This window comes from Chlorocebus sabaeus, chromosome 5 (genome assembly GCF_047675955.1).
Source record: "Chlorocebus sabaeus isolate Y175 chromosome 5, mChlSab1.0.hap1, whole genome shotgun sequence".
Taxonomy (NCBI): Eukaryota; Metazoa; Chordata; class Mammalia; order Primates; family Cercopithecidae; genus Chlorocebus; species Chlorocebus sabaeus.
The window spans coordinates 84,294,487-84,314,715 of NC_132908.1; the positions used below are offsets into that span (position 1 = coordinate 84,294,487).

Consider the following 20,229-nt stretch of genomic DNA (forward strand, 5'->3'; position numbering starts at 1 on the left):
GAGAGCGAGATCAACTCCTGAAGACTCCATTTCTAACGCTGGGAGCCCTGCGGTTTGTCATGGAAACTGGCAAGAGTCCCTCTCCATCCCTCCCCACTCCCAGAAACAAGATGGTCCCCGGCTAATGGGCTTCTCTCTTGGCCTGAACCTGCTCCCAGACCCCTGCTGAGGGCAGTAAACACCCCAGCCGTGCCCTTGGCAGGGGTTCCGTCCCAGGGGCCTCTGTGTTCTCACTGTGAGGAATGGGGGATGATGGGCAGCTTTGCAGAGCCTCCTCAGCACAGAGCTGCACACGGTGGGAGTGGACAGACTGTGGCCCCACAGCCGTCCATCACTTTCATCTCGTGAGGGGGAAGAACGGGGCTTGCTTGAGGTCTGTGCCGGATATTCATAATGCTGGCAGCGATGGGACCAGTGAAGGCTCTGACTGGTGTGGGTGACGAGGGCATAGTCGCAGTAGGAGTAGACCACCAGAGCAGGGCGTCCACGTGGCGGGCCACGTTTAGTTGATAAAAGTGGCATTTATAAGTGGGCAGTGAGTGCAGAATGGGTGCCTCATTAAATGGTATTGGGCCACTCAGGTGACCATCGGGAAAAGGTAAGGCGGGATCCCTACCTCATACCAAAATAATTCTAGATGGATAAAAAGTTTAAATGTAGGCCAGGCAGTGGCTCATGCCTGTAATCCCAGCACTTTGGGAGGCCAAGGTGGGCAGATCACCTGAGGTCAGGAGTTCAAGACCAGCTTGGCCAACATGGTGAAATGCCATTTCTACTAAAAATACAAAAAATTACCTTTGCGTGGTAGTGCATGCATGTAATCCCAGCTACTTGGGAGGCTGAGGCGGGAGAACCACTTAAACCCGGGAGGCAGAGGTTGCAGTGAGCCGAGACCGCGCCATTGCACTCCAGACTGGGCGACAGAGTGCGACTCTGTCATTAAAAAGAAGTGTAAGTGTAAAACATAATAAAAGCTGGTTTCTTTACTGAATAAAACACTTCTACAAATCAACAAGAAAAAAAAATCAACCGCACTCTTAATAACAGAAATGTGAATTAAAACTACAATGAGACAATGAGATAATGCTGGGTTTCACTTGTCTTGGGAGAGATTTTTAAAAAAATGCCAATCTACTGAATTGCAGAAGATGCGAGGAAACAGGCCCCTCATCTTTGCTCGTGGGGATGTAAATGTTCTCTCCTCCCTGGAGAGAAAATTGTGAATCTCTAGCAAAGTTCGGACTCCAGGATCATTTAAACTACAGCTTTGATTTAGCAGTTGCACTTCTGGAAGTATCTTCTGAAGATGGATTTGTGTGTGAAATATCAAATTTACAAGGTTATTATTAGACTGTGAATTGTAATAGGAGAAAATGGAAGACAGCCTTCATGTCCATCAGCATGGGCAGACTTCATGTGTTCTGTCATGGGCATTAAAAAGAACAAGAGGCGGCCGGGCGCGGTGGCTCACGCCTGTAATCCCAGCACTTTGGGAGACTGAGGTGGGTGGATCACGAGGTCAGGAGATCGAGACCATCCTGGCTAACACGGTGAAACCCTGTCTCTACTAAAAATGCAAAAAATTAGCTGGGCGTGGCAGCGGGTGCCTGTAGTCCCAGCTACTTGGGAGGCTGAGGCAGGAGAATGGCGTGAACCCCGGAGGCAGAGCTTGCTGTGAGCCGAGATCGCGCCACTGCACTCCAGCCTGGGCGACAGAGCAAGACTCTGTCTCAAAAAAAAAAAAAAAAAAAAAAGAACAAGAGGCTGGGCACAGTGGATGACACCTGTAATCCCAGTATTTTGGGAGGCTGAGGCGCAAGGATCACCTGAGGTCAGGAGTTCAAGACCAGCCTGACCAACATGGCGAAACCCTGTTTCTACTAAAAATATAAAAAGTAGCCTGGTGTGATGGCATGCACCTGTAATCCCAGCTACTCAGGAGGCTGAGGCAGGAGAATTGCTTGAACCTGGGAGGCAGCAGTTGCAGTGAGCTGAGATTGTATCACTGTACTCCAGTCTGGGTGACAGGAGTGCACCTCCTGTCTCAAAAAAATAAATTAAAATATAAATATATAAATTAATAGAACAAGAAAGCTGTGTTTGCTGATATGGAACAATATACAAGATACAGTGTTAGGTTAAAAAAAACAAAACAAAAGCAGGGGCAGAACCACATGTGGTGGGCTAACACTTGTATCCAGGTTTCTAGCATGTGAGAGTGTTTGAAAACTGGAGCCTGTGGCCGGGCGCGGTGGCTCAAGCCTGTAATCCCAGCACTTTGGGAGGACGAGATGGGCGGATCACGAGGTCAGGAGATCGAGACCATCCTGGCTAACCCGGTGAAACCCCATCTCTACTAAAAAAATACAAAAAACTAGCCGGGTGTGGTGGTGGGCGCCTGTAGTCCCAGCTACTCGGGAGGCTGAGGCAGGAGAATGGCGTAAACCCGGGAGGCGGAGCTTGCAGTGAGCTGAGATCTGGCCACTGCACTCCAGCCTGGGCGACAGAGCGAGATTCCATCTCAAAAAAAAAAAACAAAAACAAACTGGAGCCTGTCCTGTGGAGTCTTGTGCAGACATGAAAAACAAGAGGTATGTTGGTAAACTCCTAAACAGGGACACCCGTGACATAGTAAAAGCAGAAACAAGTCATTGGAAAAAATATGTAGAGTATAACCCCATTTGTGTGGCAAAAATAAGGTGTGTATGCCGATCAGTCAATGGGGAGAGGAACCGAAAGAGAACCAATCAGAATGAAGAGTCATTTTCCGTGGCAAGCTGAACACATGTGGAATGGGTTGAAGGAGAAGTTTTACTTTGATTCTCTACATTTTAAAATTTTTTCTAAAGAACTGATATATTACTTTTGTTCATTTTTATTTATTTATTTTGAGATGGAGTCTTGCTCTGTTGCCCAGGCTGGAGTGCAGTGGGAAGATCCTGCCTCACTGCAATGTCCGCCTCCCGGGTTCAAACGATTCTCCCGCCTCAGCCTCCTGAGTAGCTGGGATTACAGGCGCCCACCACCAGGCCCAGCTAATTTTTGTATTTTTAGTAGAGATGGGGTTTCGCCGTGTTGGCCAGGCTGGTCTTGAACTCCTGACCTCAGGTGATCCACCCGCCTCAGCCTCCCAAAGTGCTGGGATTACAGGTGTGAGCCACTGCACCCGGCCAACTTTTGTATATTTTTAAAAATAAAATATCCAGCCACAGTCCCTGAGAATAGCTAGACAGTGGAAGGATGATTTCTACCACTCCATGCCCCGCCCCCGAGCAGATGCCTCCACCCCCAGCTGGCAGAACTTTCACCACCCTCGCCTTTCCCGACTCGTTGACCCCTCCCCTGCCCCTGGGCCTTTTGCCTCCTGGAGCTCTCTTCCCCCTGCCAACTCCTGCCTCCCAGGCCTCGGCCACGCCTGCTTCCTTTGGGCTGATGCTGGGCACCAACCCAGAGTGTTGGTGATGCTCATTACTCCAGTGGCCCCGTCCAGACCAGCCTCCCCCTCCGGCCTTCCTCTTGCTCCTGGGCAGGACCTGCCCTGTGCTTTGAGGCCCTGGCCCCTGCACACAGCCAGCATGTGGATGTGCCCTGTCTGTGTGTACTGGGCTAGTGGACAGATGAGTCTGACAGACACTGCTGCGGCCGGAGGCGGCAGGCAGCCCACAGTGGCACAGCCGTGCTGTGGGAGGACCTTTCTGTGTCTGGGCTGTGTTTTCCACACGTCCGCTCTGGCTTTTACTGTTTTGCTCTGGGAGTGTGGCTTTCTAGAGTTTTGTCTGATTTTATAGCAGAGTTTCTGTTAACTCAAAAAGGGACTCCAGAGTGAAGGTTTAGAGGTGGTCCCAGCTGCAGCAGGAAGCAGGTGTGGGGCGCCTGCTGCCCAGGCCCTGTTCCCCGGCATCGCCTCTGACCCAGGAGGGGCTGGGGAGGGGACCACCTTTCCTCACCTTTCACACACACCCACTCCCATCCTATTTCCCACCCCACCCACCAGGCTGCTTGCGCCTCTGCCCTGCTGGCCCTTCGCTCCGTAATTCCTTTCTGAAAGAAATGCTTTCCATGAAACAACTAAGGCCAGGCGTGGTGGCTCAAGCCTGTAATCCCAGCACTTTGGGAGGCCGAGACGGGCGGATCACGAGGTCAGGAGATTGAGACCATCCTGGTTAACACGGTGAAACCCCGTCTCTACTAAAAAGTACAAAAAACTAGCCGGGCGAGGTGGCGGGCGCCTGTAGTCCCAGCTACTCGGGAGGCTGAGGCAGGAGAATGGTGCAAACCCGGGAGGTGGAGCTTGCAGTGAGCTGAGATCCGGCCACTGCACTCCAGCCTGGGCGACAGAGCGAGACTCCGTCTCAAAAAAAAAAAAAGAAAAGCAAAAAGAAAGCAGATCGGCCTCGGCCGTTGGCAGGAGCTGGGAAGAGGGATGGAGAGGGCAGCTGAAGGATACGGAGTTTCTGTCGCAGGGGACGAAAGTGCTGTAAAATTAGATCGCGGCGGCGGCGGCGCACCTCTGTAAATGTGCTAAAAACCAATGGATTATATTCTCAACTGGAGTGTAATTGCTGTCTTCATAGAACGTGTGGCTGTGGAAATGTGCTCTTTTTATATGTTTACCTTTTTATCAGCCGTCTGCTCGATGAGACCAGAATCCGTATCAGAGCAAGGAGGTTGTCTCTCCCTTTTCCTCCATGTCCTAACCCACAACAGTGTGTTTAGCTTGTAGCAGACACTCAATTTAACATCTTTTTGAACGAGTGGATCCATAAATGCATTAAGTCGCTCTGTCAGTCACTTCAGACTTCCTTCTTCATGTTTACGGTATATAAATATATCATTTATGATATTTTCATTTATGGTATATAAATTATATATCTCAGCCAGGGGTGGGAAGTGGCTCATGCCTGCAATCTCAGCACTTTGGGAGGCCAAGGTGAGCGGATCACGAGGTCAAGAGATTGAGATCATCCTGGCCAACATGATAAAACCCCGTCTCTCCTAAAAATAAAAAAATTAGCTGGGCGTGGTGGCACGTGCCTGTAATCCCAGCTACACAGGTGCCTGAGGCAGGAGAATCCCTTGAACCCGGGAGGCAGAGGTTGCAGTGAGCTGAGATCGCGCCAGTGTACTCCAGCTTGGGTGACAGAGCAAGACTCCATCTCAAAATAAATAAATAAATAGCTCAGCCAGGCACAGTGGCTCACACCTGTAATCTCAGCACTTTAGGAGGCTGAGGCAGGCGGATCACATGAGGTCGGGAGTTCAAGACCAGCCTGACCAACATGGCAAAATCCTGTCTCTGCTAAAACTACAAAAATTAGCTGGGCATGGTGGCACACACCTGTAATCCCAGCTACTTGGGAGGCTGAGACAGGAGAATTGCTTGAACCTGGGAGACAGAGGTTGCAGTGAGCTGTGATCATGACACTGTACTCCAGCCTGGGTGACAGAGCAAAACTTATGTCTCAAAAAAACAAACAAAATAAATGATAATAAAGCTGCTAAAAAAGTAAAACTCGCCCACCAAGTATCCATCAGGTGTCTTATCCAGCATAAGCACAACTGGGCTGTGTGCTGTCTGCACCTCATCCCATGAATCTTTGCAGGGGTTCTACAAGGGTCCTTCTTATTAAACCCCCTGCACAGGTGAGGAAACTGAGGCCCAGAGATTATACAGCCTGCCCCAGGTAAAGCAGCTGGTGAACGTGGACAGTGGGGTCCCCGTCATACCTTCTCGCCAGTTGACGACGCTGTCCAGGGAGTCTGGAGAGCAGAGATCCAAAGGAACTGGCCGGGCTGGAAGGCTCCTTACAGAAGAGCTCACTTGCCCATTCACTCATCATTCATTCAGCTGAACACCCACCTACAAGTGTGTGCCAGGGAGACCCGCTCCTGCCTCCACGGACCACAATCGCAGAATTGTGTAAACGAGGTAAAGCTGGAGGCCTGAGCTTGTGGGGATGGGGATTGAGGTCAGGACTGTTTTTCCAAGGAGTGACATTTGGCCTGGGATTGAAAGTCACGAAGGAACTGAACATTAAGACCCTGTATGTAGGGCCGGGTGTGGTGGCTCCTGCTGTAATCCCAGCACTTTGGGAGGCTGAGGTGGGAGGAATACTTGAGGCCATGAGTTTGGAATCAGCCTGGGCAACATAGTGAGACCCCATCTCTACAAAAATAAACAAAATTAGCCAGGTGTGGTGTCCTCCTACACCTACTTGCGTGGCTGAAGTGGAAGGACTGCTTGAGCCCAGGAGTTCAAGACCTCGGTGAGCAGTGATCGTGCCACTGTGCTCCAGCCTCGGTGACAAAGGGACACCCTGTCTCTAAAAAACAAAACTATAAACTGGCCAGGCACGGTGGCTCACATCTGTCATCCCAGCACTCTGGCAGGCACGGTGGCTCACATCTGTGATCCCAGCACTCTGGCCAGGCGGAGGCAGCTGGATCACCTGAGGGTTTTGAGACCAGCCTGGCCAACATGACAAAACCCCGTCTCTACTAAAAATAGAAAAAGTAGCCGGGCGCGGTGGCGGCGCCTGTAGTCCCAGCTACTTGGGAGGCTGAGGCAGGAGAATGACTTGAACCTGGGAGGCGGAGGTTGCAGTGAGCCTAGACCATGCCACTGCACTCCAGCCTGGGCAACACAGCCAGACTCCATTTGAAAAAAAAATTATATATATACACACACACACTCACACTGTCTCTAGTGGGCTGAATGGTGTCCCCAAAAGCTACGTCTGCCTGGCACCTCACTTCCACCTTCTTGGAATAAGGGTCTCTGCAAATGGAATTAGTTAAGGATCTGCAGATGAGATTCTCCTGGATCAGGCTGGAGCCCAGTCCAACGATGAGTGCCTTTGTGAGGCAGAAGAGGAGAGAGACACGTGCCGGAGGAGGCCACGTGAGGGCAGAGGCTGAGGGTTGCGAGTAAGGCCGCCACGAGCCTGGGAACACCGAGGATGCCAGCAGCCGCCCGAGACTGGAGAGAGGACGGGTGGAGGATCCTCTAAAGCCTTTCCTATGGGGGCGTGACTCCTTGATTTTGGACTCCGGGACTGCAGGACCGTGAGAAAAGAAGTGAGTGTTAAGTCCACCTGGTTAGTGGTCATTCGTTACTGCAGCCGGGACACTTACACAAACCCCACACCTCAAATCCTCCCCGTCCCACAGCCCCAGGCGCAGACCTGGGCAGTGGGGCCCCCGTGTGCCCGTCCCCCAGCTCGGCAGGCTCAACTGAGAGCTCCTCGACCTCCTGCCTGTCCCAGCCACCCTTAGGAGTCTGAGTAGCTGGACCTGCCCGTGGCCGGGACGCCACTTCCTTTACTGCTTTGGGTTCCTCTTTTTCTTTCTTTAAAAATTTTTTAAATAAAAATAGGGCTAAGGGAAGACTCGGTCTAAAGATAAAGAGAGGGGTCACCTGTTAGGGCTGGATCCAGAATGTTCTCTGGCTTTCCAGGCTGCTCTGATCGCAGACCTCCTGTCTTTAACAATCCAGCCTGGGTCTGATCTGATGAAATGCACTTTCCAGGGAATGGGGCTGGCTTGGGCTCTGCAGAAGCTTCCGTCTTCCATCCTGACATCGGCAGAAAAGCCCATTAAAATAATTGCAGGGAGAGACTGTTACTGAAGTTTCCTCCCCTTGAGCTCTTCTTTGACCGTAATGGTTTTTAAAACCCTGCCAATCCTTCCCTTGTCCCCGTGGACGCGTTCAGCCAGGGGCTTGGGAAGCTGGTGCTCACTGTCTGGGCGGGGTCGTGCCGGCTCTCCGTGTGCACACGTGTGGGTGTTGACCTGCTGCTGGGCCAGGGCCCACGAGAGCCTCAGTCCTGATGGTCACCATCTACAAGGTCTGGCCGTGTGCTCTCTGACCCCAGTCCTCCAAGCACTGGCCAGGGGCCCCCTCAGCAAACATGTCATAGTTGGTCCCTCCCTGCCCATGGCCCTTCAGAGGCCCCCAGCTGGTCTTGGGAGGAGGCCTGTGTGGGCCAGCTTTCAGTGCAGCCCCCGCCCTCTGCTCTAGACTTGGGTGTACCCCAATCCCACCCCAGGCCTCCAGTGCAGTCTCCCAAGTGCCTCCAACTTGTATTACTCTCCTGCTCCCCCTTCAAAGCTCAGCTCACTGTCACCTCCTCCAGGAAGCCCTCCCTGACCACATCGGAGTCTCTGTGGAGGCTCTTAGCACCGCTCCTGCCCCCTACAGGGCTGCGTGACAGTTCCACCCAGTGGCAATGGTGATGGCCAGTCAGTGCCTGTCTGACCCACTGAGCTTCCTGGGGGCAGGGCTGGGTCCACCTCCCTCCCTCCCAGGGGCTCGAGGAAGGCGGCTACCAGAGTGAGTGAAAGTGGAAGCCTCTCCTGACTCTGGTCTCAGCATCCTTACTAGGAATTCAGAGCCAGGGTCACGGCCACAGGCAGGGGCCTCACTCAGGCCCTGTGGGGTGCACAGCCTCCACCCTGGGACAGGCACCCAGCTCTCAGAACAGCCCCAAAGTACAAACCCCAGCTGCGCGGCAGTGTCTCACCATCATCTGCAGGCTGGACAGAGCTTGGCCCACCTGGAGGGATGGGCAGGGCGGCTCCTACCTGGGCCTCACCCTGCTCCATTCCCTGGGCTTAACTTTCAGGGTGTGGCTAGGTCTGCACCAGTGGTCATCACGTGGGCTCATCTGCCCCTGGAGGTGTCCCAGGCGGGCCCAGCCGCTGGTTCTAGGCTGCACCTCCTCCTTCCCAGCCTCCCTCTATGCCAGCCCCAGAGGCAGACACAGCAGCAAATGGAGCTTGTGCTCCAGGCCCCGGGGGCCTCACAGCTGTCCACATCTGCATTTTCTATTTTTTGTCTCAAAGGAGGAGGCCCCCAGGCATGTAAGCCTCAGGGTCCACAAAATGTGGCTCCTCCTGTGTCCCCAACTTTGTGTCATCAGGGTTGAGATGCAGGACATCGCCCCACACAGGGACACAGACTCAGCCAGGTTCGCAGCAATAAATCCCCCGGAGGAGGCTGAGGTCAGAGCTCCCAGTGCCTCTGCTCGGAGCGTTGGGAATCTGCTTTTCTGTGATGCACCCTCCTGCCCTCAACACACACAAACCCTCGCCAGGTAATGCTGCAGGTCTGGGAACTGCACAGCTGGGGGCACCCCTGCGGGTTCCACCTGTCCTGAGCGTGGCCCCCGCTGAGCTGTGCCCACTTTTCTTCCTGGACGGGAGTCCCTGGCTGTGCTCGGGCAGGTCTGTCAGCCTTCTAGCCCCTGGGGGTCAGACGCCACTTGTCTGTTTTGGGGGACGCGGTTCAGCCCATCACGTGTGCGTCCCCACCTTGCAGAGCTGAAAGGTCTTCCTGCAGTGAGAGAAACACACTGTTTAAAACATGGAAAGTCGGGCTGGGCGCGGTGGCTCAAGCCTGTAATCCCAGCACTTTGGGAGGCCGAGACGGGCGGATCACGAGGTCAGGAGATTGAGACCATCCTGGCTAACCCGGTGAAACCCCGTCTCTACTAAAAAAATACAAAAAACTAGCTGGGCGTGGTGGTGGGCGCCTGTAGTCCCAGCTACTCGGGAGGCTGAGGCAGGAGAATGGTGTGAACCCGGGAGGCGGAGCTTGCAGTGAGCTGAGATCCGGCCACTGCACTCCAGCCTGGGCGACAGAGTGAGATTCCGTCTCAAAAAAAAAAAAAAAAAAGCTCAAGCCTGTAATCCCAGCACTTTGGGAGGCCGAGACGGGCGGATCACGAGGTCAGGAGATCGAGACCATCCTGGCTAACACGCTGAAACCCCGTCTCTACTAAAAAATACAAAAAAAAAAAAACTAGTCGGGCGAGGTGGCGGGCGCCTGTAGTCCCAGCTACTCGGGAGGCTGAGGCAGGAGAATGGCTTACGTAAACCCGGGAGGCGGAGCTTGCAGTGAGCTGAGATCTGGCCACTGCACTCCAGCCTGGGCGATAGAACGAGACTCCTTCTCAAAAAAAAAAAAAAAAAAAAAAAAACATGGAAAGTCCACCTGCCTTCTGGCTGCAGCCGCCTGGTGGCCTGATTGGCCGCATGGGGGCCGTGAGCCCCTAGGTTTGAGACCCTGAGGCCCCCGGTGTGAGCCTGGGCGTGTCCCCTCCTTTCCATGGCCTTGTTCCTCTCATCTGTGAAATGGGTGGTGGGGGGACTCCACCCTCCTCCCACGCTCCCCCAGTCTGGCTCCCATCCTGCCACGTCGGAGCTACCCGCTCCGTGGTCTCTGTCAGTCTGTAAATATGACCAGCCCCTCCATCTCCAGCCTGGCCTCTGCACTCCTGTGTGGCCAGTGTCCCCTGCAATGGGTGTGGACAGGGAGACAGGTAGGTGGGGGTGGTAAGGGATAGGAGCGGGAGCTCGAGTCCAGAGGACCTTCTGAGACCACCTGAGAAGACTCAAGAGGGACCCCAGGCAGAGCCTGTTTCTGTTCAACGATGTCACTCCCCTTTAAAAATGTAAGGCCGGGTGCAGTGGCTCACGCTTATAAACCCAGCATTTTGGGAGGCTGAAGTGGGAGGGTCTATTGAGACCAGCCTGGGCAACATCGCAAGATCCCCTCTCTACAAAAAATGCAAATATTAGCCGGGCACAGTGGCACATGCCTGCAGTCCTTCTGTCCATTACGTAAAATGCCTCCCTGGGAGACACCAGGACATTGACCACACCAAGGCTGGCCGGCCAGTGCCCCCAGGGCTGGGGACTCAGTGCAAGAAAACTCAAGGCCAGGCTTTTTAAAGGATGTAGACACGGGTGTGGTGCCCTGAGCTGTCCAGTGTGGTCTGGATTCTTGACGCCACTTCCCCAGGGCCCCAGGCGAGTAGCTCAAGTCTGGCCTTGAGTTTTCTCATCTGCAAAATGGGGGTCTTACATTCCTCATGGAGCGGGGGAAGGGTCAAATGGCAAATGTGTGTGGAGGGTCGGAGCACAGCCAAGCTGCCCACCAGGGCTCTGCAGAGGGGCTGTGGGGTCGTCTCCTGCAGCCCTGTGACGCTCAGTACACGGCCAGGGAGGAGCAGTGAATGTTGTTATGATTCCTACCAAAGCCAAAGGCTGACTCCTCTGCTCTCGGCCTCATCAGTGGGGACCCAATGGATGAGGGCTTTTCTGGGACATAGATGCTGAGTTCTCGTCCATGACGCCCCATGCTTCATCTCATTCCCACGTATTGGTCATTATTGAGACATGTTCATCTCAGGCTGCAGGCATTAATAATGCATAAAAAGAGTGAGTGTACCAGCCAGCCACCTGGGAAGGGCAGGCATTACACAAAGGGGAATCGATCTGCATTTGCTTCTCCCTGAACTCTAGCTCTCATCCGCCAGCTTTTCTCTGAGGGAACTACAGTGATGGGCTCTGCCCTGAGGACGCCTGGTGCCCTGAGGCCCCTGCTCACAGCCAGGAGAACGCAGACACAGTGTCTGCACTGGGGCAGGCCGGGCTTCAGGAGCTTGCAGCAGGGATCCAACTCAACTCGGGGTACTCGGAGGCTTCAGGGAGAGGTGTCCTCACGGAGAGGGGAATGAGCCGGGGGAGGGACAAAGGCTGCCTGAAAAGAGTTCCTCCAGGAGCAGGAAGGGCCAGAGGCCTGCGTGGCCAGCCGATTCCCTGAGGCCAGCGTTTCATCAGCATTGAGGATGCCACAGAGGCCGAGGCTCCTGAGCTGAGATGGCCTCTGAGGTTTTGTGTAGCTTTCTGAGCACTCGCGTTGATCAGCAGAGAGCCCAGGACGTGAAAACGCCCCAGATATGCATCCCTGTAAGAGTCTGGAGGGGCACAGCCAGAAACCAACGCCCTTGGGGAGGGTGTCAGTTGGTGGCGAATGGGGCCACAGGGCCCCTCAGTGCCCCTTCGGCCCAGGCTCTGTGCAGCCCGAGGAAGACAGGAAGTGTGAGATGCGAGGCCAGGCATCACCAGAGCGTTCATTTCCCTCCCGGGAAGCCACTGTCCTGCCCTCAGGGAAAGAGACACAAACAAGATCAGGAAGCAAAGGCTGCTGGGGCATCCGAGCCTACTCCTCACTCCAGGATGCTCCCCGGGCTCCAGAACCTTCCCCGTCAGGAGACGGGGGCAGCCTTGCCTGCCTGGCTGCCCTGCCTTTTGGCCTTTACCCCTGTGATGGCTCCTCCTGGGGCAGCCACTGATGTTGGTCCAGGCCAGTGCCAGGAGCAAAACGCCCCCGGCTTCTCGTGTGCCTCCCTCCAGAAGGCTGGCTGGGTCCCAGAATTCACTCTGAGCCTCAGCAGTGAGCCCAGCACCATGGGGCAGAGCCTGCCAGGCAAGTGGGCCTAGAGTGCAGGAGAGGCTGGAGCCGTCTCTGCCCCTTGCTTAAATGAAGCCCCCCAGATGGGGAGCAAAGAGGAGGGGGCCGTGGAAAGGGAGCTGCCCAGTGGTTGTCAGGGGCCGGGGACCCCGTATTGCCCAGGGCCAAATGGAAGACATTTGTGCTGTAACCACAGCACTTCCCAGGGTCGTGCCTGCCGTGGGATGGACGTGGGTGCAGAGAGGGGAGCAGGCCAGGGCTAGGCCTCACAGGGCCTCGGCGACTGTGGAGCTGCAGCTGATGGCCACAGATTCAATGGCTGAGAACCACACACTGTCCTTTCACAGTCCGGGAGGTCAGAGGTCAGATGTGGCTCTCACGGGGCTAAGATCCAAGCATCTGCAGGGCTGGCTCCTAAAGGCCCCAGGGAGAATCTGGCTCCAGCCTTTCCAGATCCTGAAAAAGCCCCATGGGGAACTTGTTAGGATGCGGATTCTCTGGGCTACCCCAGACCCCCTGAATCAGAAAACCCTGGTGCGTGGCCTGGCCCCTGCGTTTCAGCACGTTCTCTAAAGGGGTTCTGATGCGCGCCCGGGTCTCGCAGAGGGACCCTTTGATCAGTGTGGTCACCTCGGCTCCCTTATGGTGACGGGTAGAGTGGTATTTTCTAGAATATCACTGTTCCTTTCCCTATAAATCTCTGAATTATTTTCTCGGTGGTTACCCCAGGGATCTCGTGAACATGCTAACAGGTGATAGTCTGACGTGGATGCACACGTCACATCTGCATACAGCGCCCAGCAGCCCGTGTGTCAGCACTCCCTTTGGGGAAAGATGAGGTGGGGGTCGGTCCCACCCTATGCACACACTGCGGGGCTGCACGCCCTGCTTCCTGGGGACTCAGATTTGAAACTGGGCAGAGGGTCAGGACTTCGGGGGGGATCGGAGGCCGCTCCCAGCCTCCGGATCACCCACCCTTCTTTTCATTGTATAAATTCGGCTGCACCCCTGTTGCGACCCTTGTGTGTCTAGGAATGCCCTGCCCTGTCCTGTTGACCCCCAGCTGTCTGCAGGGGGCCCTGGCTGTCCTCTGACCTTACTTCCCATTGATAACGGGTCCTACCCGGCTTCTGGTGGTGAAGTGTTCTCAGCTGGCCTCTGATTTCGGCTCCTGCTGTCCCATTGCTATCAGGGAGGCGGTTCAGGAGCTCCAGCTCCTCCTGCCAGCCCTGCCCCTCCCTGGGCTGCCCCTCAGCTCTGTGCCCTCACCTGTGCCTCCCGGCGGTGCCAGCCGCACATTGCTACCTTACTCCAGCCGCACACCTGCACCGTGGGGCCGTAGTGTTGACTCAGGCCACCCCTCCCCAGAGCTTCCGAGAGCCTCCCTGGCAGACCGGCAGGCACCCACCGTCCCACGGAGTTTTTGCCGGGGTAATAACGCCTGGGTCTCGAAAGAGCAAGTTCGTGTTGATCCACTCCCCGTTTCTACTTCTTGTGCTGGGATCCAGCAGCCTAGGGATGGATCCTGAGCCCCCTCCTGGCCCCTGTTGGCCAAATCCTGCTGGGAACCCTGACCAGAGCCAGCCTGGCGCCTCCCTGGGGTGTGCAGGGATCTGCCCTTGTGATTGGTTTGGTGTCAGGAGGGGAGCCGGGGAGATCCTGGGAGGCAGGCCTCAAGTGGGGAAGTCTCTACAAGGGTCTTCTAGCAGGAAGGGCTGCTTGGTCTCTGCCAAGGGGGCGAAGGTCACCACTGCAGGCCCCAGAGGGAAGGTCAGGCCCTCAGCTCTGTCTGCCCGGGTCCCTCCACCCTGAGTCTCCAGTCCTGTTCGTTCTTGTCCAGCTCTGGCCTCAGCACGGGATGCTGCCCTGCTGAGTCCAGCCTTCTGGGTCCTGCCCTCCCTCTGCCCCTGGCTACAGGAGGTGGGGGTTTCCTGAAATGCTGCCAGGGAAGCCCCTTGGCTCTTACACTTCACCCTGAACCACCCTAGACTGTCGTTGTCTCTTGGATGAGGCAGTGGCCTCCACAGAGTCTCCCGTGGCCACAGTCTTCCCAGCTCTCTGGCCCCTTCGACCCTTCAAGAATCGGCAGAGCACCCCCCCACCAGCTCGCAGTCTCCATGGGGACGGCCACCAGGGGCTGTCTGTACCCCAGTCACCCATGCTGGGGTCCTCCTGGGCTGCTGGAGCCTTCTCTCCAGATCCATGCCTCCTTGTTGCACGCCTGCTTGGGGGGCCTGCTGGAGATGAACCTGGAAGGAGGGAGGATGGCAGGGCTGGGCAGGGAGAGGCTGGCGTGGATCTTCACAGATGGAATCATGAGGCCATCCTGGATTTATCCGGGTGTTCTGAGAAGGGAAGAGGCCACATGGTGACAGAGGCAGAGACGAGAGTGAGGCAGCCACAAGCCACGCCAGGAGCCCCCAGAAGCTGGGAGACAGGAAGGAGTCTCCCCCTGAGCCTCTGGACGGAGCACAGCCCTGCTGACACTGGGTGGAACCTCCAGCCTCCAGAACCGTGAGAAGAAACATTTCTGTGGTTTAGGTCACCCAGCGTGTGGTCACGTGGGTGACTGCTGCAGGAGGCTTGTGCCCTCGCCGCCCAGACAGACCGAGCCTCACTGGGCTGGTACCTGCTGCCCAGAGAAGATGGGCCTGGTACACCAGGCTGTGTCGGCCTTATGCCCGGCCCCAGGAGAAATGTCGCTGTGACCGCCTGTGTGCCGTCAAGATGAGGAAAAATCCAGCAGGGACACGGGCTCTCTGAGATGCATCTGGGATCACTGCGATGGAGGGTGGCGCTTGGGCCTGGGACCCGCCTGCGACCCACCTGGCTGCATCTGACTCAGAAAGGGCCCGTGGAAATTTCAGGCTCTCCACTGACCTGGGGGGCAGGTGTCTAGTCTCCTCTGGACCCTGGCCAGCCAGTGGTCTTGTGGCTCGGTAACAAGAGGGAGTCCCATTGTCAGGGGAAATCCTGCCCCCAGCCCGGGGATAGACTTGGAGGCTCGGGTCAGTTCAACTTGGAAGGGGAGGTCCAGGCTACATCGAGCTGACCCCCTGGACACCTGAAGATGGGGATGTGGGCAGGGCCAGAGCCACCATCCCACAGCTGTGAGACCCCTGTGGGGCTCGGAACCACCTGGGCTGCCAAGGTGGAGTCTCTGTGCCTTCATCTCCTCGTTTGCCAAAGAGGAGTGATGCTCAGGGTTGTCACGGGTGTGGAACGGGTCCTCTGGAAAGCTGGGGGCTGTCACCCGGGCCCAGCTATCACCTGAGATGTGCGGAAGACCCCTGACCTCCAGCTTTCCTGCTGGAGGGAAGTGGCTGAGGGCCAGTGAGAGGTGAGCAGTGACTCCAGGCCTCATCAGGAGCCACCTCCTGACCTCTTGGCTCCCCCGTCAGCTCAGCTTAGATGCCCTCTCTTCCAGGAAACACTCCGTGACTTCACAGATCAGGAGCCGCCTCCTGACCTCTTGGTTCCCGTGTCAGCTCTGCTTAGATGCCCTCTCTTCCAGGAAGCACTCCGTGACTTCACAGTAGTGCTCACCTGGCTGCTCTGCTCACCTGCTCCTCTGGCTCTCCCCAGCCTGGGGGTGATCCTCCAGGACAGGGGCCCCTCCGGGTGACCTCTGTCCACCCAGCATCAACCTCCTCCCTCCAGAATGTCCTGGTCAGCCTTTGGCTCCCTGCAGCCCCCACTGCAGCCCCATCCTCACAGCACACTTCTGTGCTCACTGGGGCCCCTGGGGCACCAGCCAGCATGGTAAGGGCCCAACAGTGTCGGATAAAGGCTGGGTGGATGGGAGGGGTCCAAGAAGAAGCCCCAGGCCTGTTCTGGCCCCTGGGTCATCAGCATAGGTGGCAGCTGGGAACGCAGGGGCCACGTGCTATGAGGACCTGAGATGGAGGCTCTGGGACTCGCATCTTCCAGTGGACCTAAGCCAAGGAGCTGTCACTCAACAAGGAGCCGTCAGCGGTGGGGAATACCACGTTCTGACCTGGGCCAGGGTGGGGGGATGTAGGCTGCGGGATCTCGTGGCCCCTCCTACAGCAGACAGGGAGAGCCAAGCACCATGGGAGTGATGCTGGCAGGGCAGGAGCCCTCAGCTCAGGAGTTGAGGAGGAGGAGGAGGAGGAGGGCTGCGTGCCTCGAGCGTGTGGCTGGGCCGGTTCCCCTTGCGTGTGGGTGAGTGGACATGGCAGGGGGACGGCGGAGGTGGGAAGTTGGCTTCTAGCAGAGTCGCCATCCAGCAGGAGAGAGGAGCTGCCAGGCAAGGTACAGGCTGAGAACTCTGGAGTTTGCCCTTTTGGTGTTTCTCCAAGTGAGGTCCCTGCACCAGCGGGGGCCACCACCTCACCTGGGAGGTAGAAGTGCAGATTCCCAGGCCCCACCCAGACCTGGGGAATCAGACACTCCGGGAGTGGGTTAGGCTGTCTGGGTTTTATCCCATCCTACAAAGACCCTATTTCCAAATAAAGTCATATTCCCAGGTCCAGGATGAACGAATATTTTGGGGGGACACCACTTAATCCAGTGCAGGTGCTGATGGTAGGACTAGGAGTCCCCTCAGGCCCCACCTGCCCCTCCATCGTGTGTATCTGTGGCCTTGTCTTCTGTCGGCTACCATCTCTGTCCTCAGTACTGTCCACAGCAGAGGTGGCCTGGGCAGTGAATCCTGCCGGCACCCACTTCACTCCCAGGTTGGAGGAGCCCAGGCATCTGGCCCAGCCGGCCTGTGGTCAGCAGTGGCCCAGGAACCGTGCCTTTTCTTGGCACTTGCTTCTGAGTCAAAGCAGGTCATGGGAGCCTCACATGCAGGGCCAGGCAGGGCAAGAAAGATCACGACCTGTTCCTCCGGGGAAGGTTGCAAGAAAGGCAGGATCTGTGACGTGACCAGGTGGAGGCACCACAGAGCCACGGTGCACGTGTGGGGGGCCCCGGGTGAGCTCAGATGCCCTCTCCGCCTGTGTCACCGCGGCCTGACCCTCCACAGGTAGGAGCCACAGGCATCAGGAGCCATTACCCCTTGGAGAACTGGGCGCCCGGCCGAGGCCTGGTGTCTCATAATGAACCTCTGCAGTGCGTTTGGGAGTCTCCTCCTTCGTGCGATGCGCTTGTCTGGATTCGTTTTATTTTAGTGTTGGCACCACATCGTCTTTTTATATATGTGTGAACGTACATATGTAAATATACGTATGATGTTGGTGAGTTAACGTTGGTGGTATTTTTACTACGCAAAGATGTGAGAACCAAATAGGGGCCCCTCTGGGGAGCTTCCCATTTGGTCCCTTGTGCCGCGTGTGGTGGTCGAGGTCTGAACAGCCGGGGAGATGCAAGACCCTATCCTCTCCAGGAGCTTACGGAAGTGGGAGAGACGTTCACAAAATATCACCCAGCGCAGGAGGCAGGTGCATGCGGTCATGATGGTTCTGGAAGGTCAGGTGCATGATAGTTCCAGAAGGTCAGGTGCATGCAGTCATGATTGTTCCAGAAGGTCAGGTACATGCAGTTGTGATGGTTCCGGAAGGTCAGGTGCATGCGGTCATGATGGTTCCGGAAAGTCAGGTGCATGCGGTCGTGATGGCTCCGGAAGGTCAGGTGCATTCGGTCATGATGGTTCTGGAAGGTCAAGTGCATGATAGTTCCAGAAGGTCAGGTGCATGCGGTCATGATAGTTCCGGAAGGTCAGGTGCATGTGGTCATGATGGTTCCGGAAGGTCAGGTGCATGTGGTCATGATGGTTCTGGAAGGTCAGGTGCATGCGGTCGTGATGGTTCCGGAAGGTCAGGTGCATGCGGTCGTGATAGTTCCGGAAGGTCAGGTGCATGCGGTCATGATAGTTCCGGAAGGTCAGGTACATGCAGTTGTGATAGTTCCGGAAGGTAAGGTGCATGCGGTCGTGATGGTTCCGGAAGGGCAGGTGCATGCAGTCATAGTTCTGGAAGGTGTCCCCGGGGCAGAAAATGTTTTCCTCCTTTCCTTGGCTTCCGGGGAGCTCGGAGCCTGCTTTCCTTCAGGTCCTGGGCTGATTCTTGGGCAGGAGCTGGGAGTGGGCTGTCCTGGGTGCTGCAGCATGGCTGAGCCTCGGCTTCTCTGTCCGGGGCCAGCTGTGTTCAGACTGCGCATCTTTAGTTTTGGGGCATCGCAAATCCTCCTGGAATCTGATGAAAGCCGTGGACCCTCTGCTTGTTGGCAGGGGATCATGCAGAAAATTTTGAGTACAGTTTCAGGGGATGTACAGACCACCCAAAGGCCTGGGATCAGAACCCCCACAAGACAGCGGTGTGCTCTCTGGGCCAGCGTTTGGGGCACTCTCTGGCTCTTGGAGCCCTGATGGGGCATTCTCAGCAGCTTGCTTCATTTCCTGGACACATGTTCTTGGCTGTGGTTTATATTACTGCTTGTATGTAAATGTCATAGGTTTATTTTCTTCTAGTAAAATTGTTCCTAGTTAGCACAGTGGAATTTTGAAAAAAGAACGCCGTCTTTCATGAACAGTGTGTGGATTCCAGGTTTAGCCCATGGACTTGGAGTGACAGGTATATGGCAAAGATGGGGGGTCAGGCTGCGTAGAAGGTGTTTGTGCCCCCCAGGTGCATGTGTTAATCCTCTCCCCTAGGGCGATGGTGCTAGGATGTGGGGCCTTTGGGAGGTGACAGGGCTGAGGACGGAGCCTCATCGTGGGGATTAGTGCCCTGAGGAAAGAGGCCTCAGGGAGCCCCCTTGCCCCTTCTACCACGTGAGGACCCAGCAGGAAGGTGGTGTCCAGGGCCCAGAAAGTGGGTCCTCTGCAGACACTAAATCTGCTGGCAGCTTGATCTTGTACTTCCAGCCTCCAGAGCTGGGAGAAAAGCAATGTCTGCTATTCATGAGCTGCCCAAGCTGCAGTGCTTTTTTCCAGCCCAAACAGGCTAATTCAGGAACTGTGAGCAAGAGACCTCCCAGGGAGTTGCTCGGAGGAGGGGTTGGTCGTGGGGGAATTGGTCATTGTGCCTCAGTTTCCCCAATGTCAGGGAAGTGGTGCCCACGGCACTGGCAGGCGCCCCCCGGAGCCAGAACACCAGGTAGGAAGAAATGCAAGCCCCAGGCCGTTGAAATGCACAGAACCCCACGTTCTGCCTTCGGGGCGTCCATCTAGTCCCTCGTTTTACAAAGGGCGGGCAGGTCCCCTGCAGGACTCGGCAGAGACAGGGAGAGGCCAGAGGCGCCACGTGCCTGGCCGCCCACAGGTACCGTGGCTCCTTCGTGCCACGGTACCTGTGGCACGTCATCTTTTGGCTGGGTGAGGGAACTGCCCACTTGCCCAAGCCCTGGGTCCCAAGTCAGAGTTGCTGGGATTACTGGGCAGGGAGGTGGTCCCGTGACCCACACCGGGACAGCGGCAGGAAGCACAGACACACACAGCACAGCGGCCCGGCACCGTGTCCACCCTGTGGGTGGGTCTTCTGGGCTTGGACTCTTTCTGTCCATGTGCTGATGTTTGATGATAATTAGAACAGAAGCATTTTCTTTTTTTCTTTGTTTCCTTTTTTTTTTTTTTTTTTTTTGAGATGGAGTCTTGTTCTGTCGCCCAGGCTGGAGTGCAGTGGTGTGATCTCCGCTCACTGCAACCTCCGCCTTCCGGATTCAAGCAATTCTCCTTCCTCAGACTCCTGAGTAGCTGGGACTACAGGCATGCGCCACAACGCCCTGCTGATTTTTATAATTTTTAGTAGAGACGGAGTTTCACTATATTGCTCAGGCTGGTCTTGAACCTCTGACCTCATGATCCGCCTGCCTCAGCCTCCCAAAGTGCTGGGATTACAGGCGTGAGCCACCAGGGCCCACCCAGGATTGTTTTCAAGCACGTCCTGTGCGCTGAGCCTGGTTGGTTGGTGCTCAGCGATGTTCATTGAATGAACGAATGAATGAACGAACAAACGAACAAGATCCAGAGGTCTGAGGGCAAACACGGGGTGCCGGCATCTTGT

General features: G+C 55.9%; 1 protein-coding gene across 2 annotated transcripts in view; it reads left to right on the forward strand.

The window, feature by feature from the left end:
* JPH3 (junctophilin 3) overlaps positions 1-20,229 on the forward strand; it is a 106,795-nt gene that overhangs the window by 73,025 nt on the left and 13,541 nt on the right. The window lies entirely within an intron of this gene.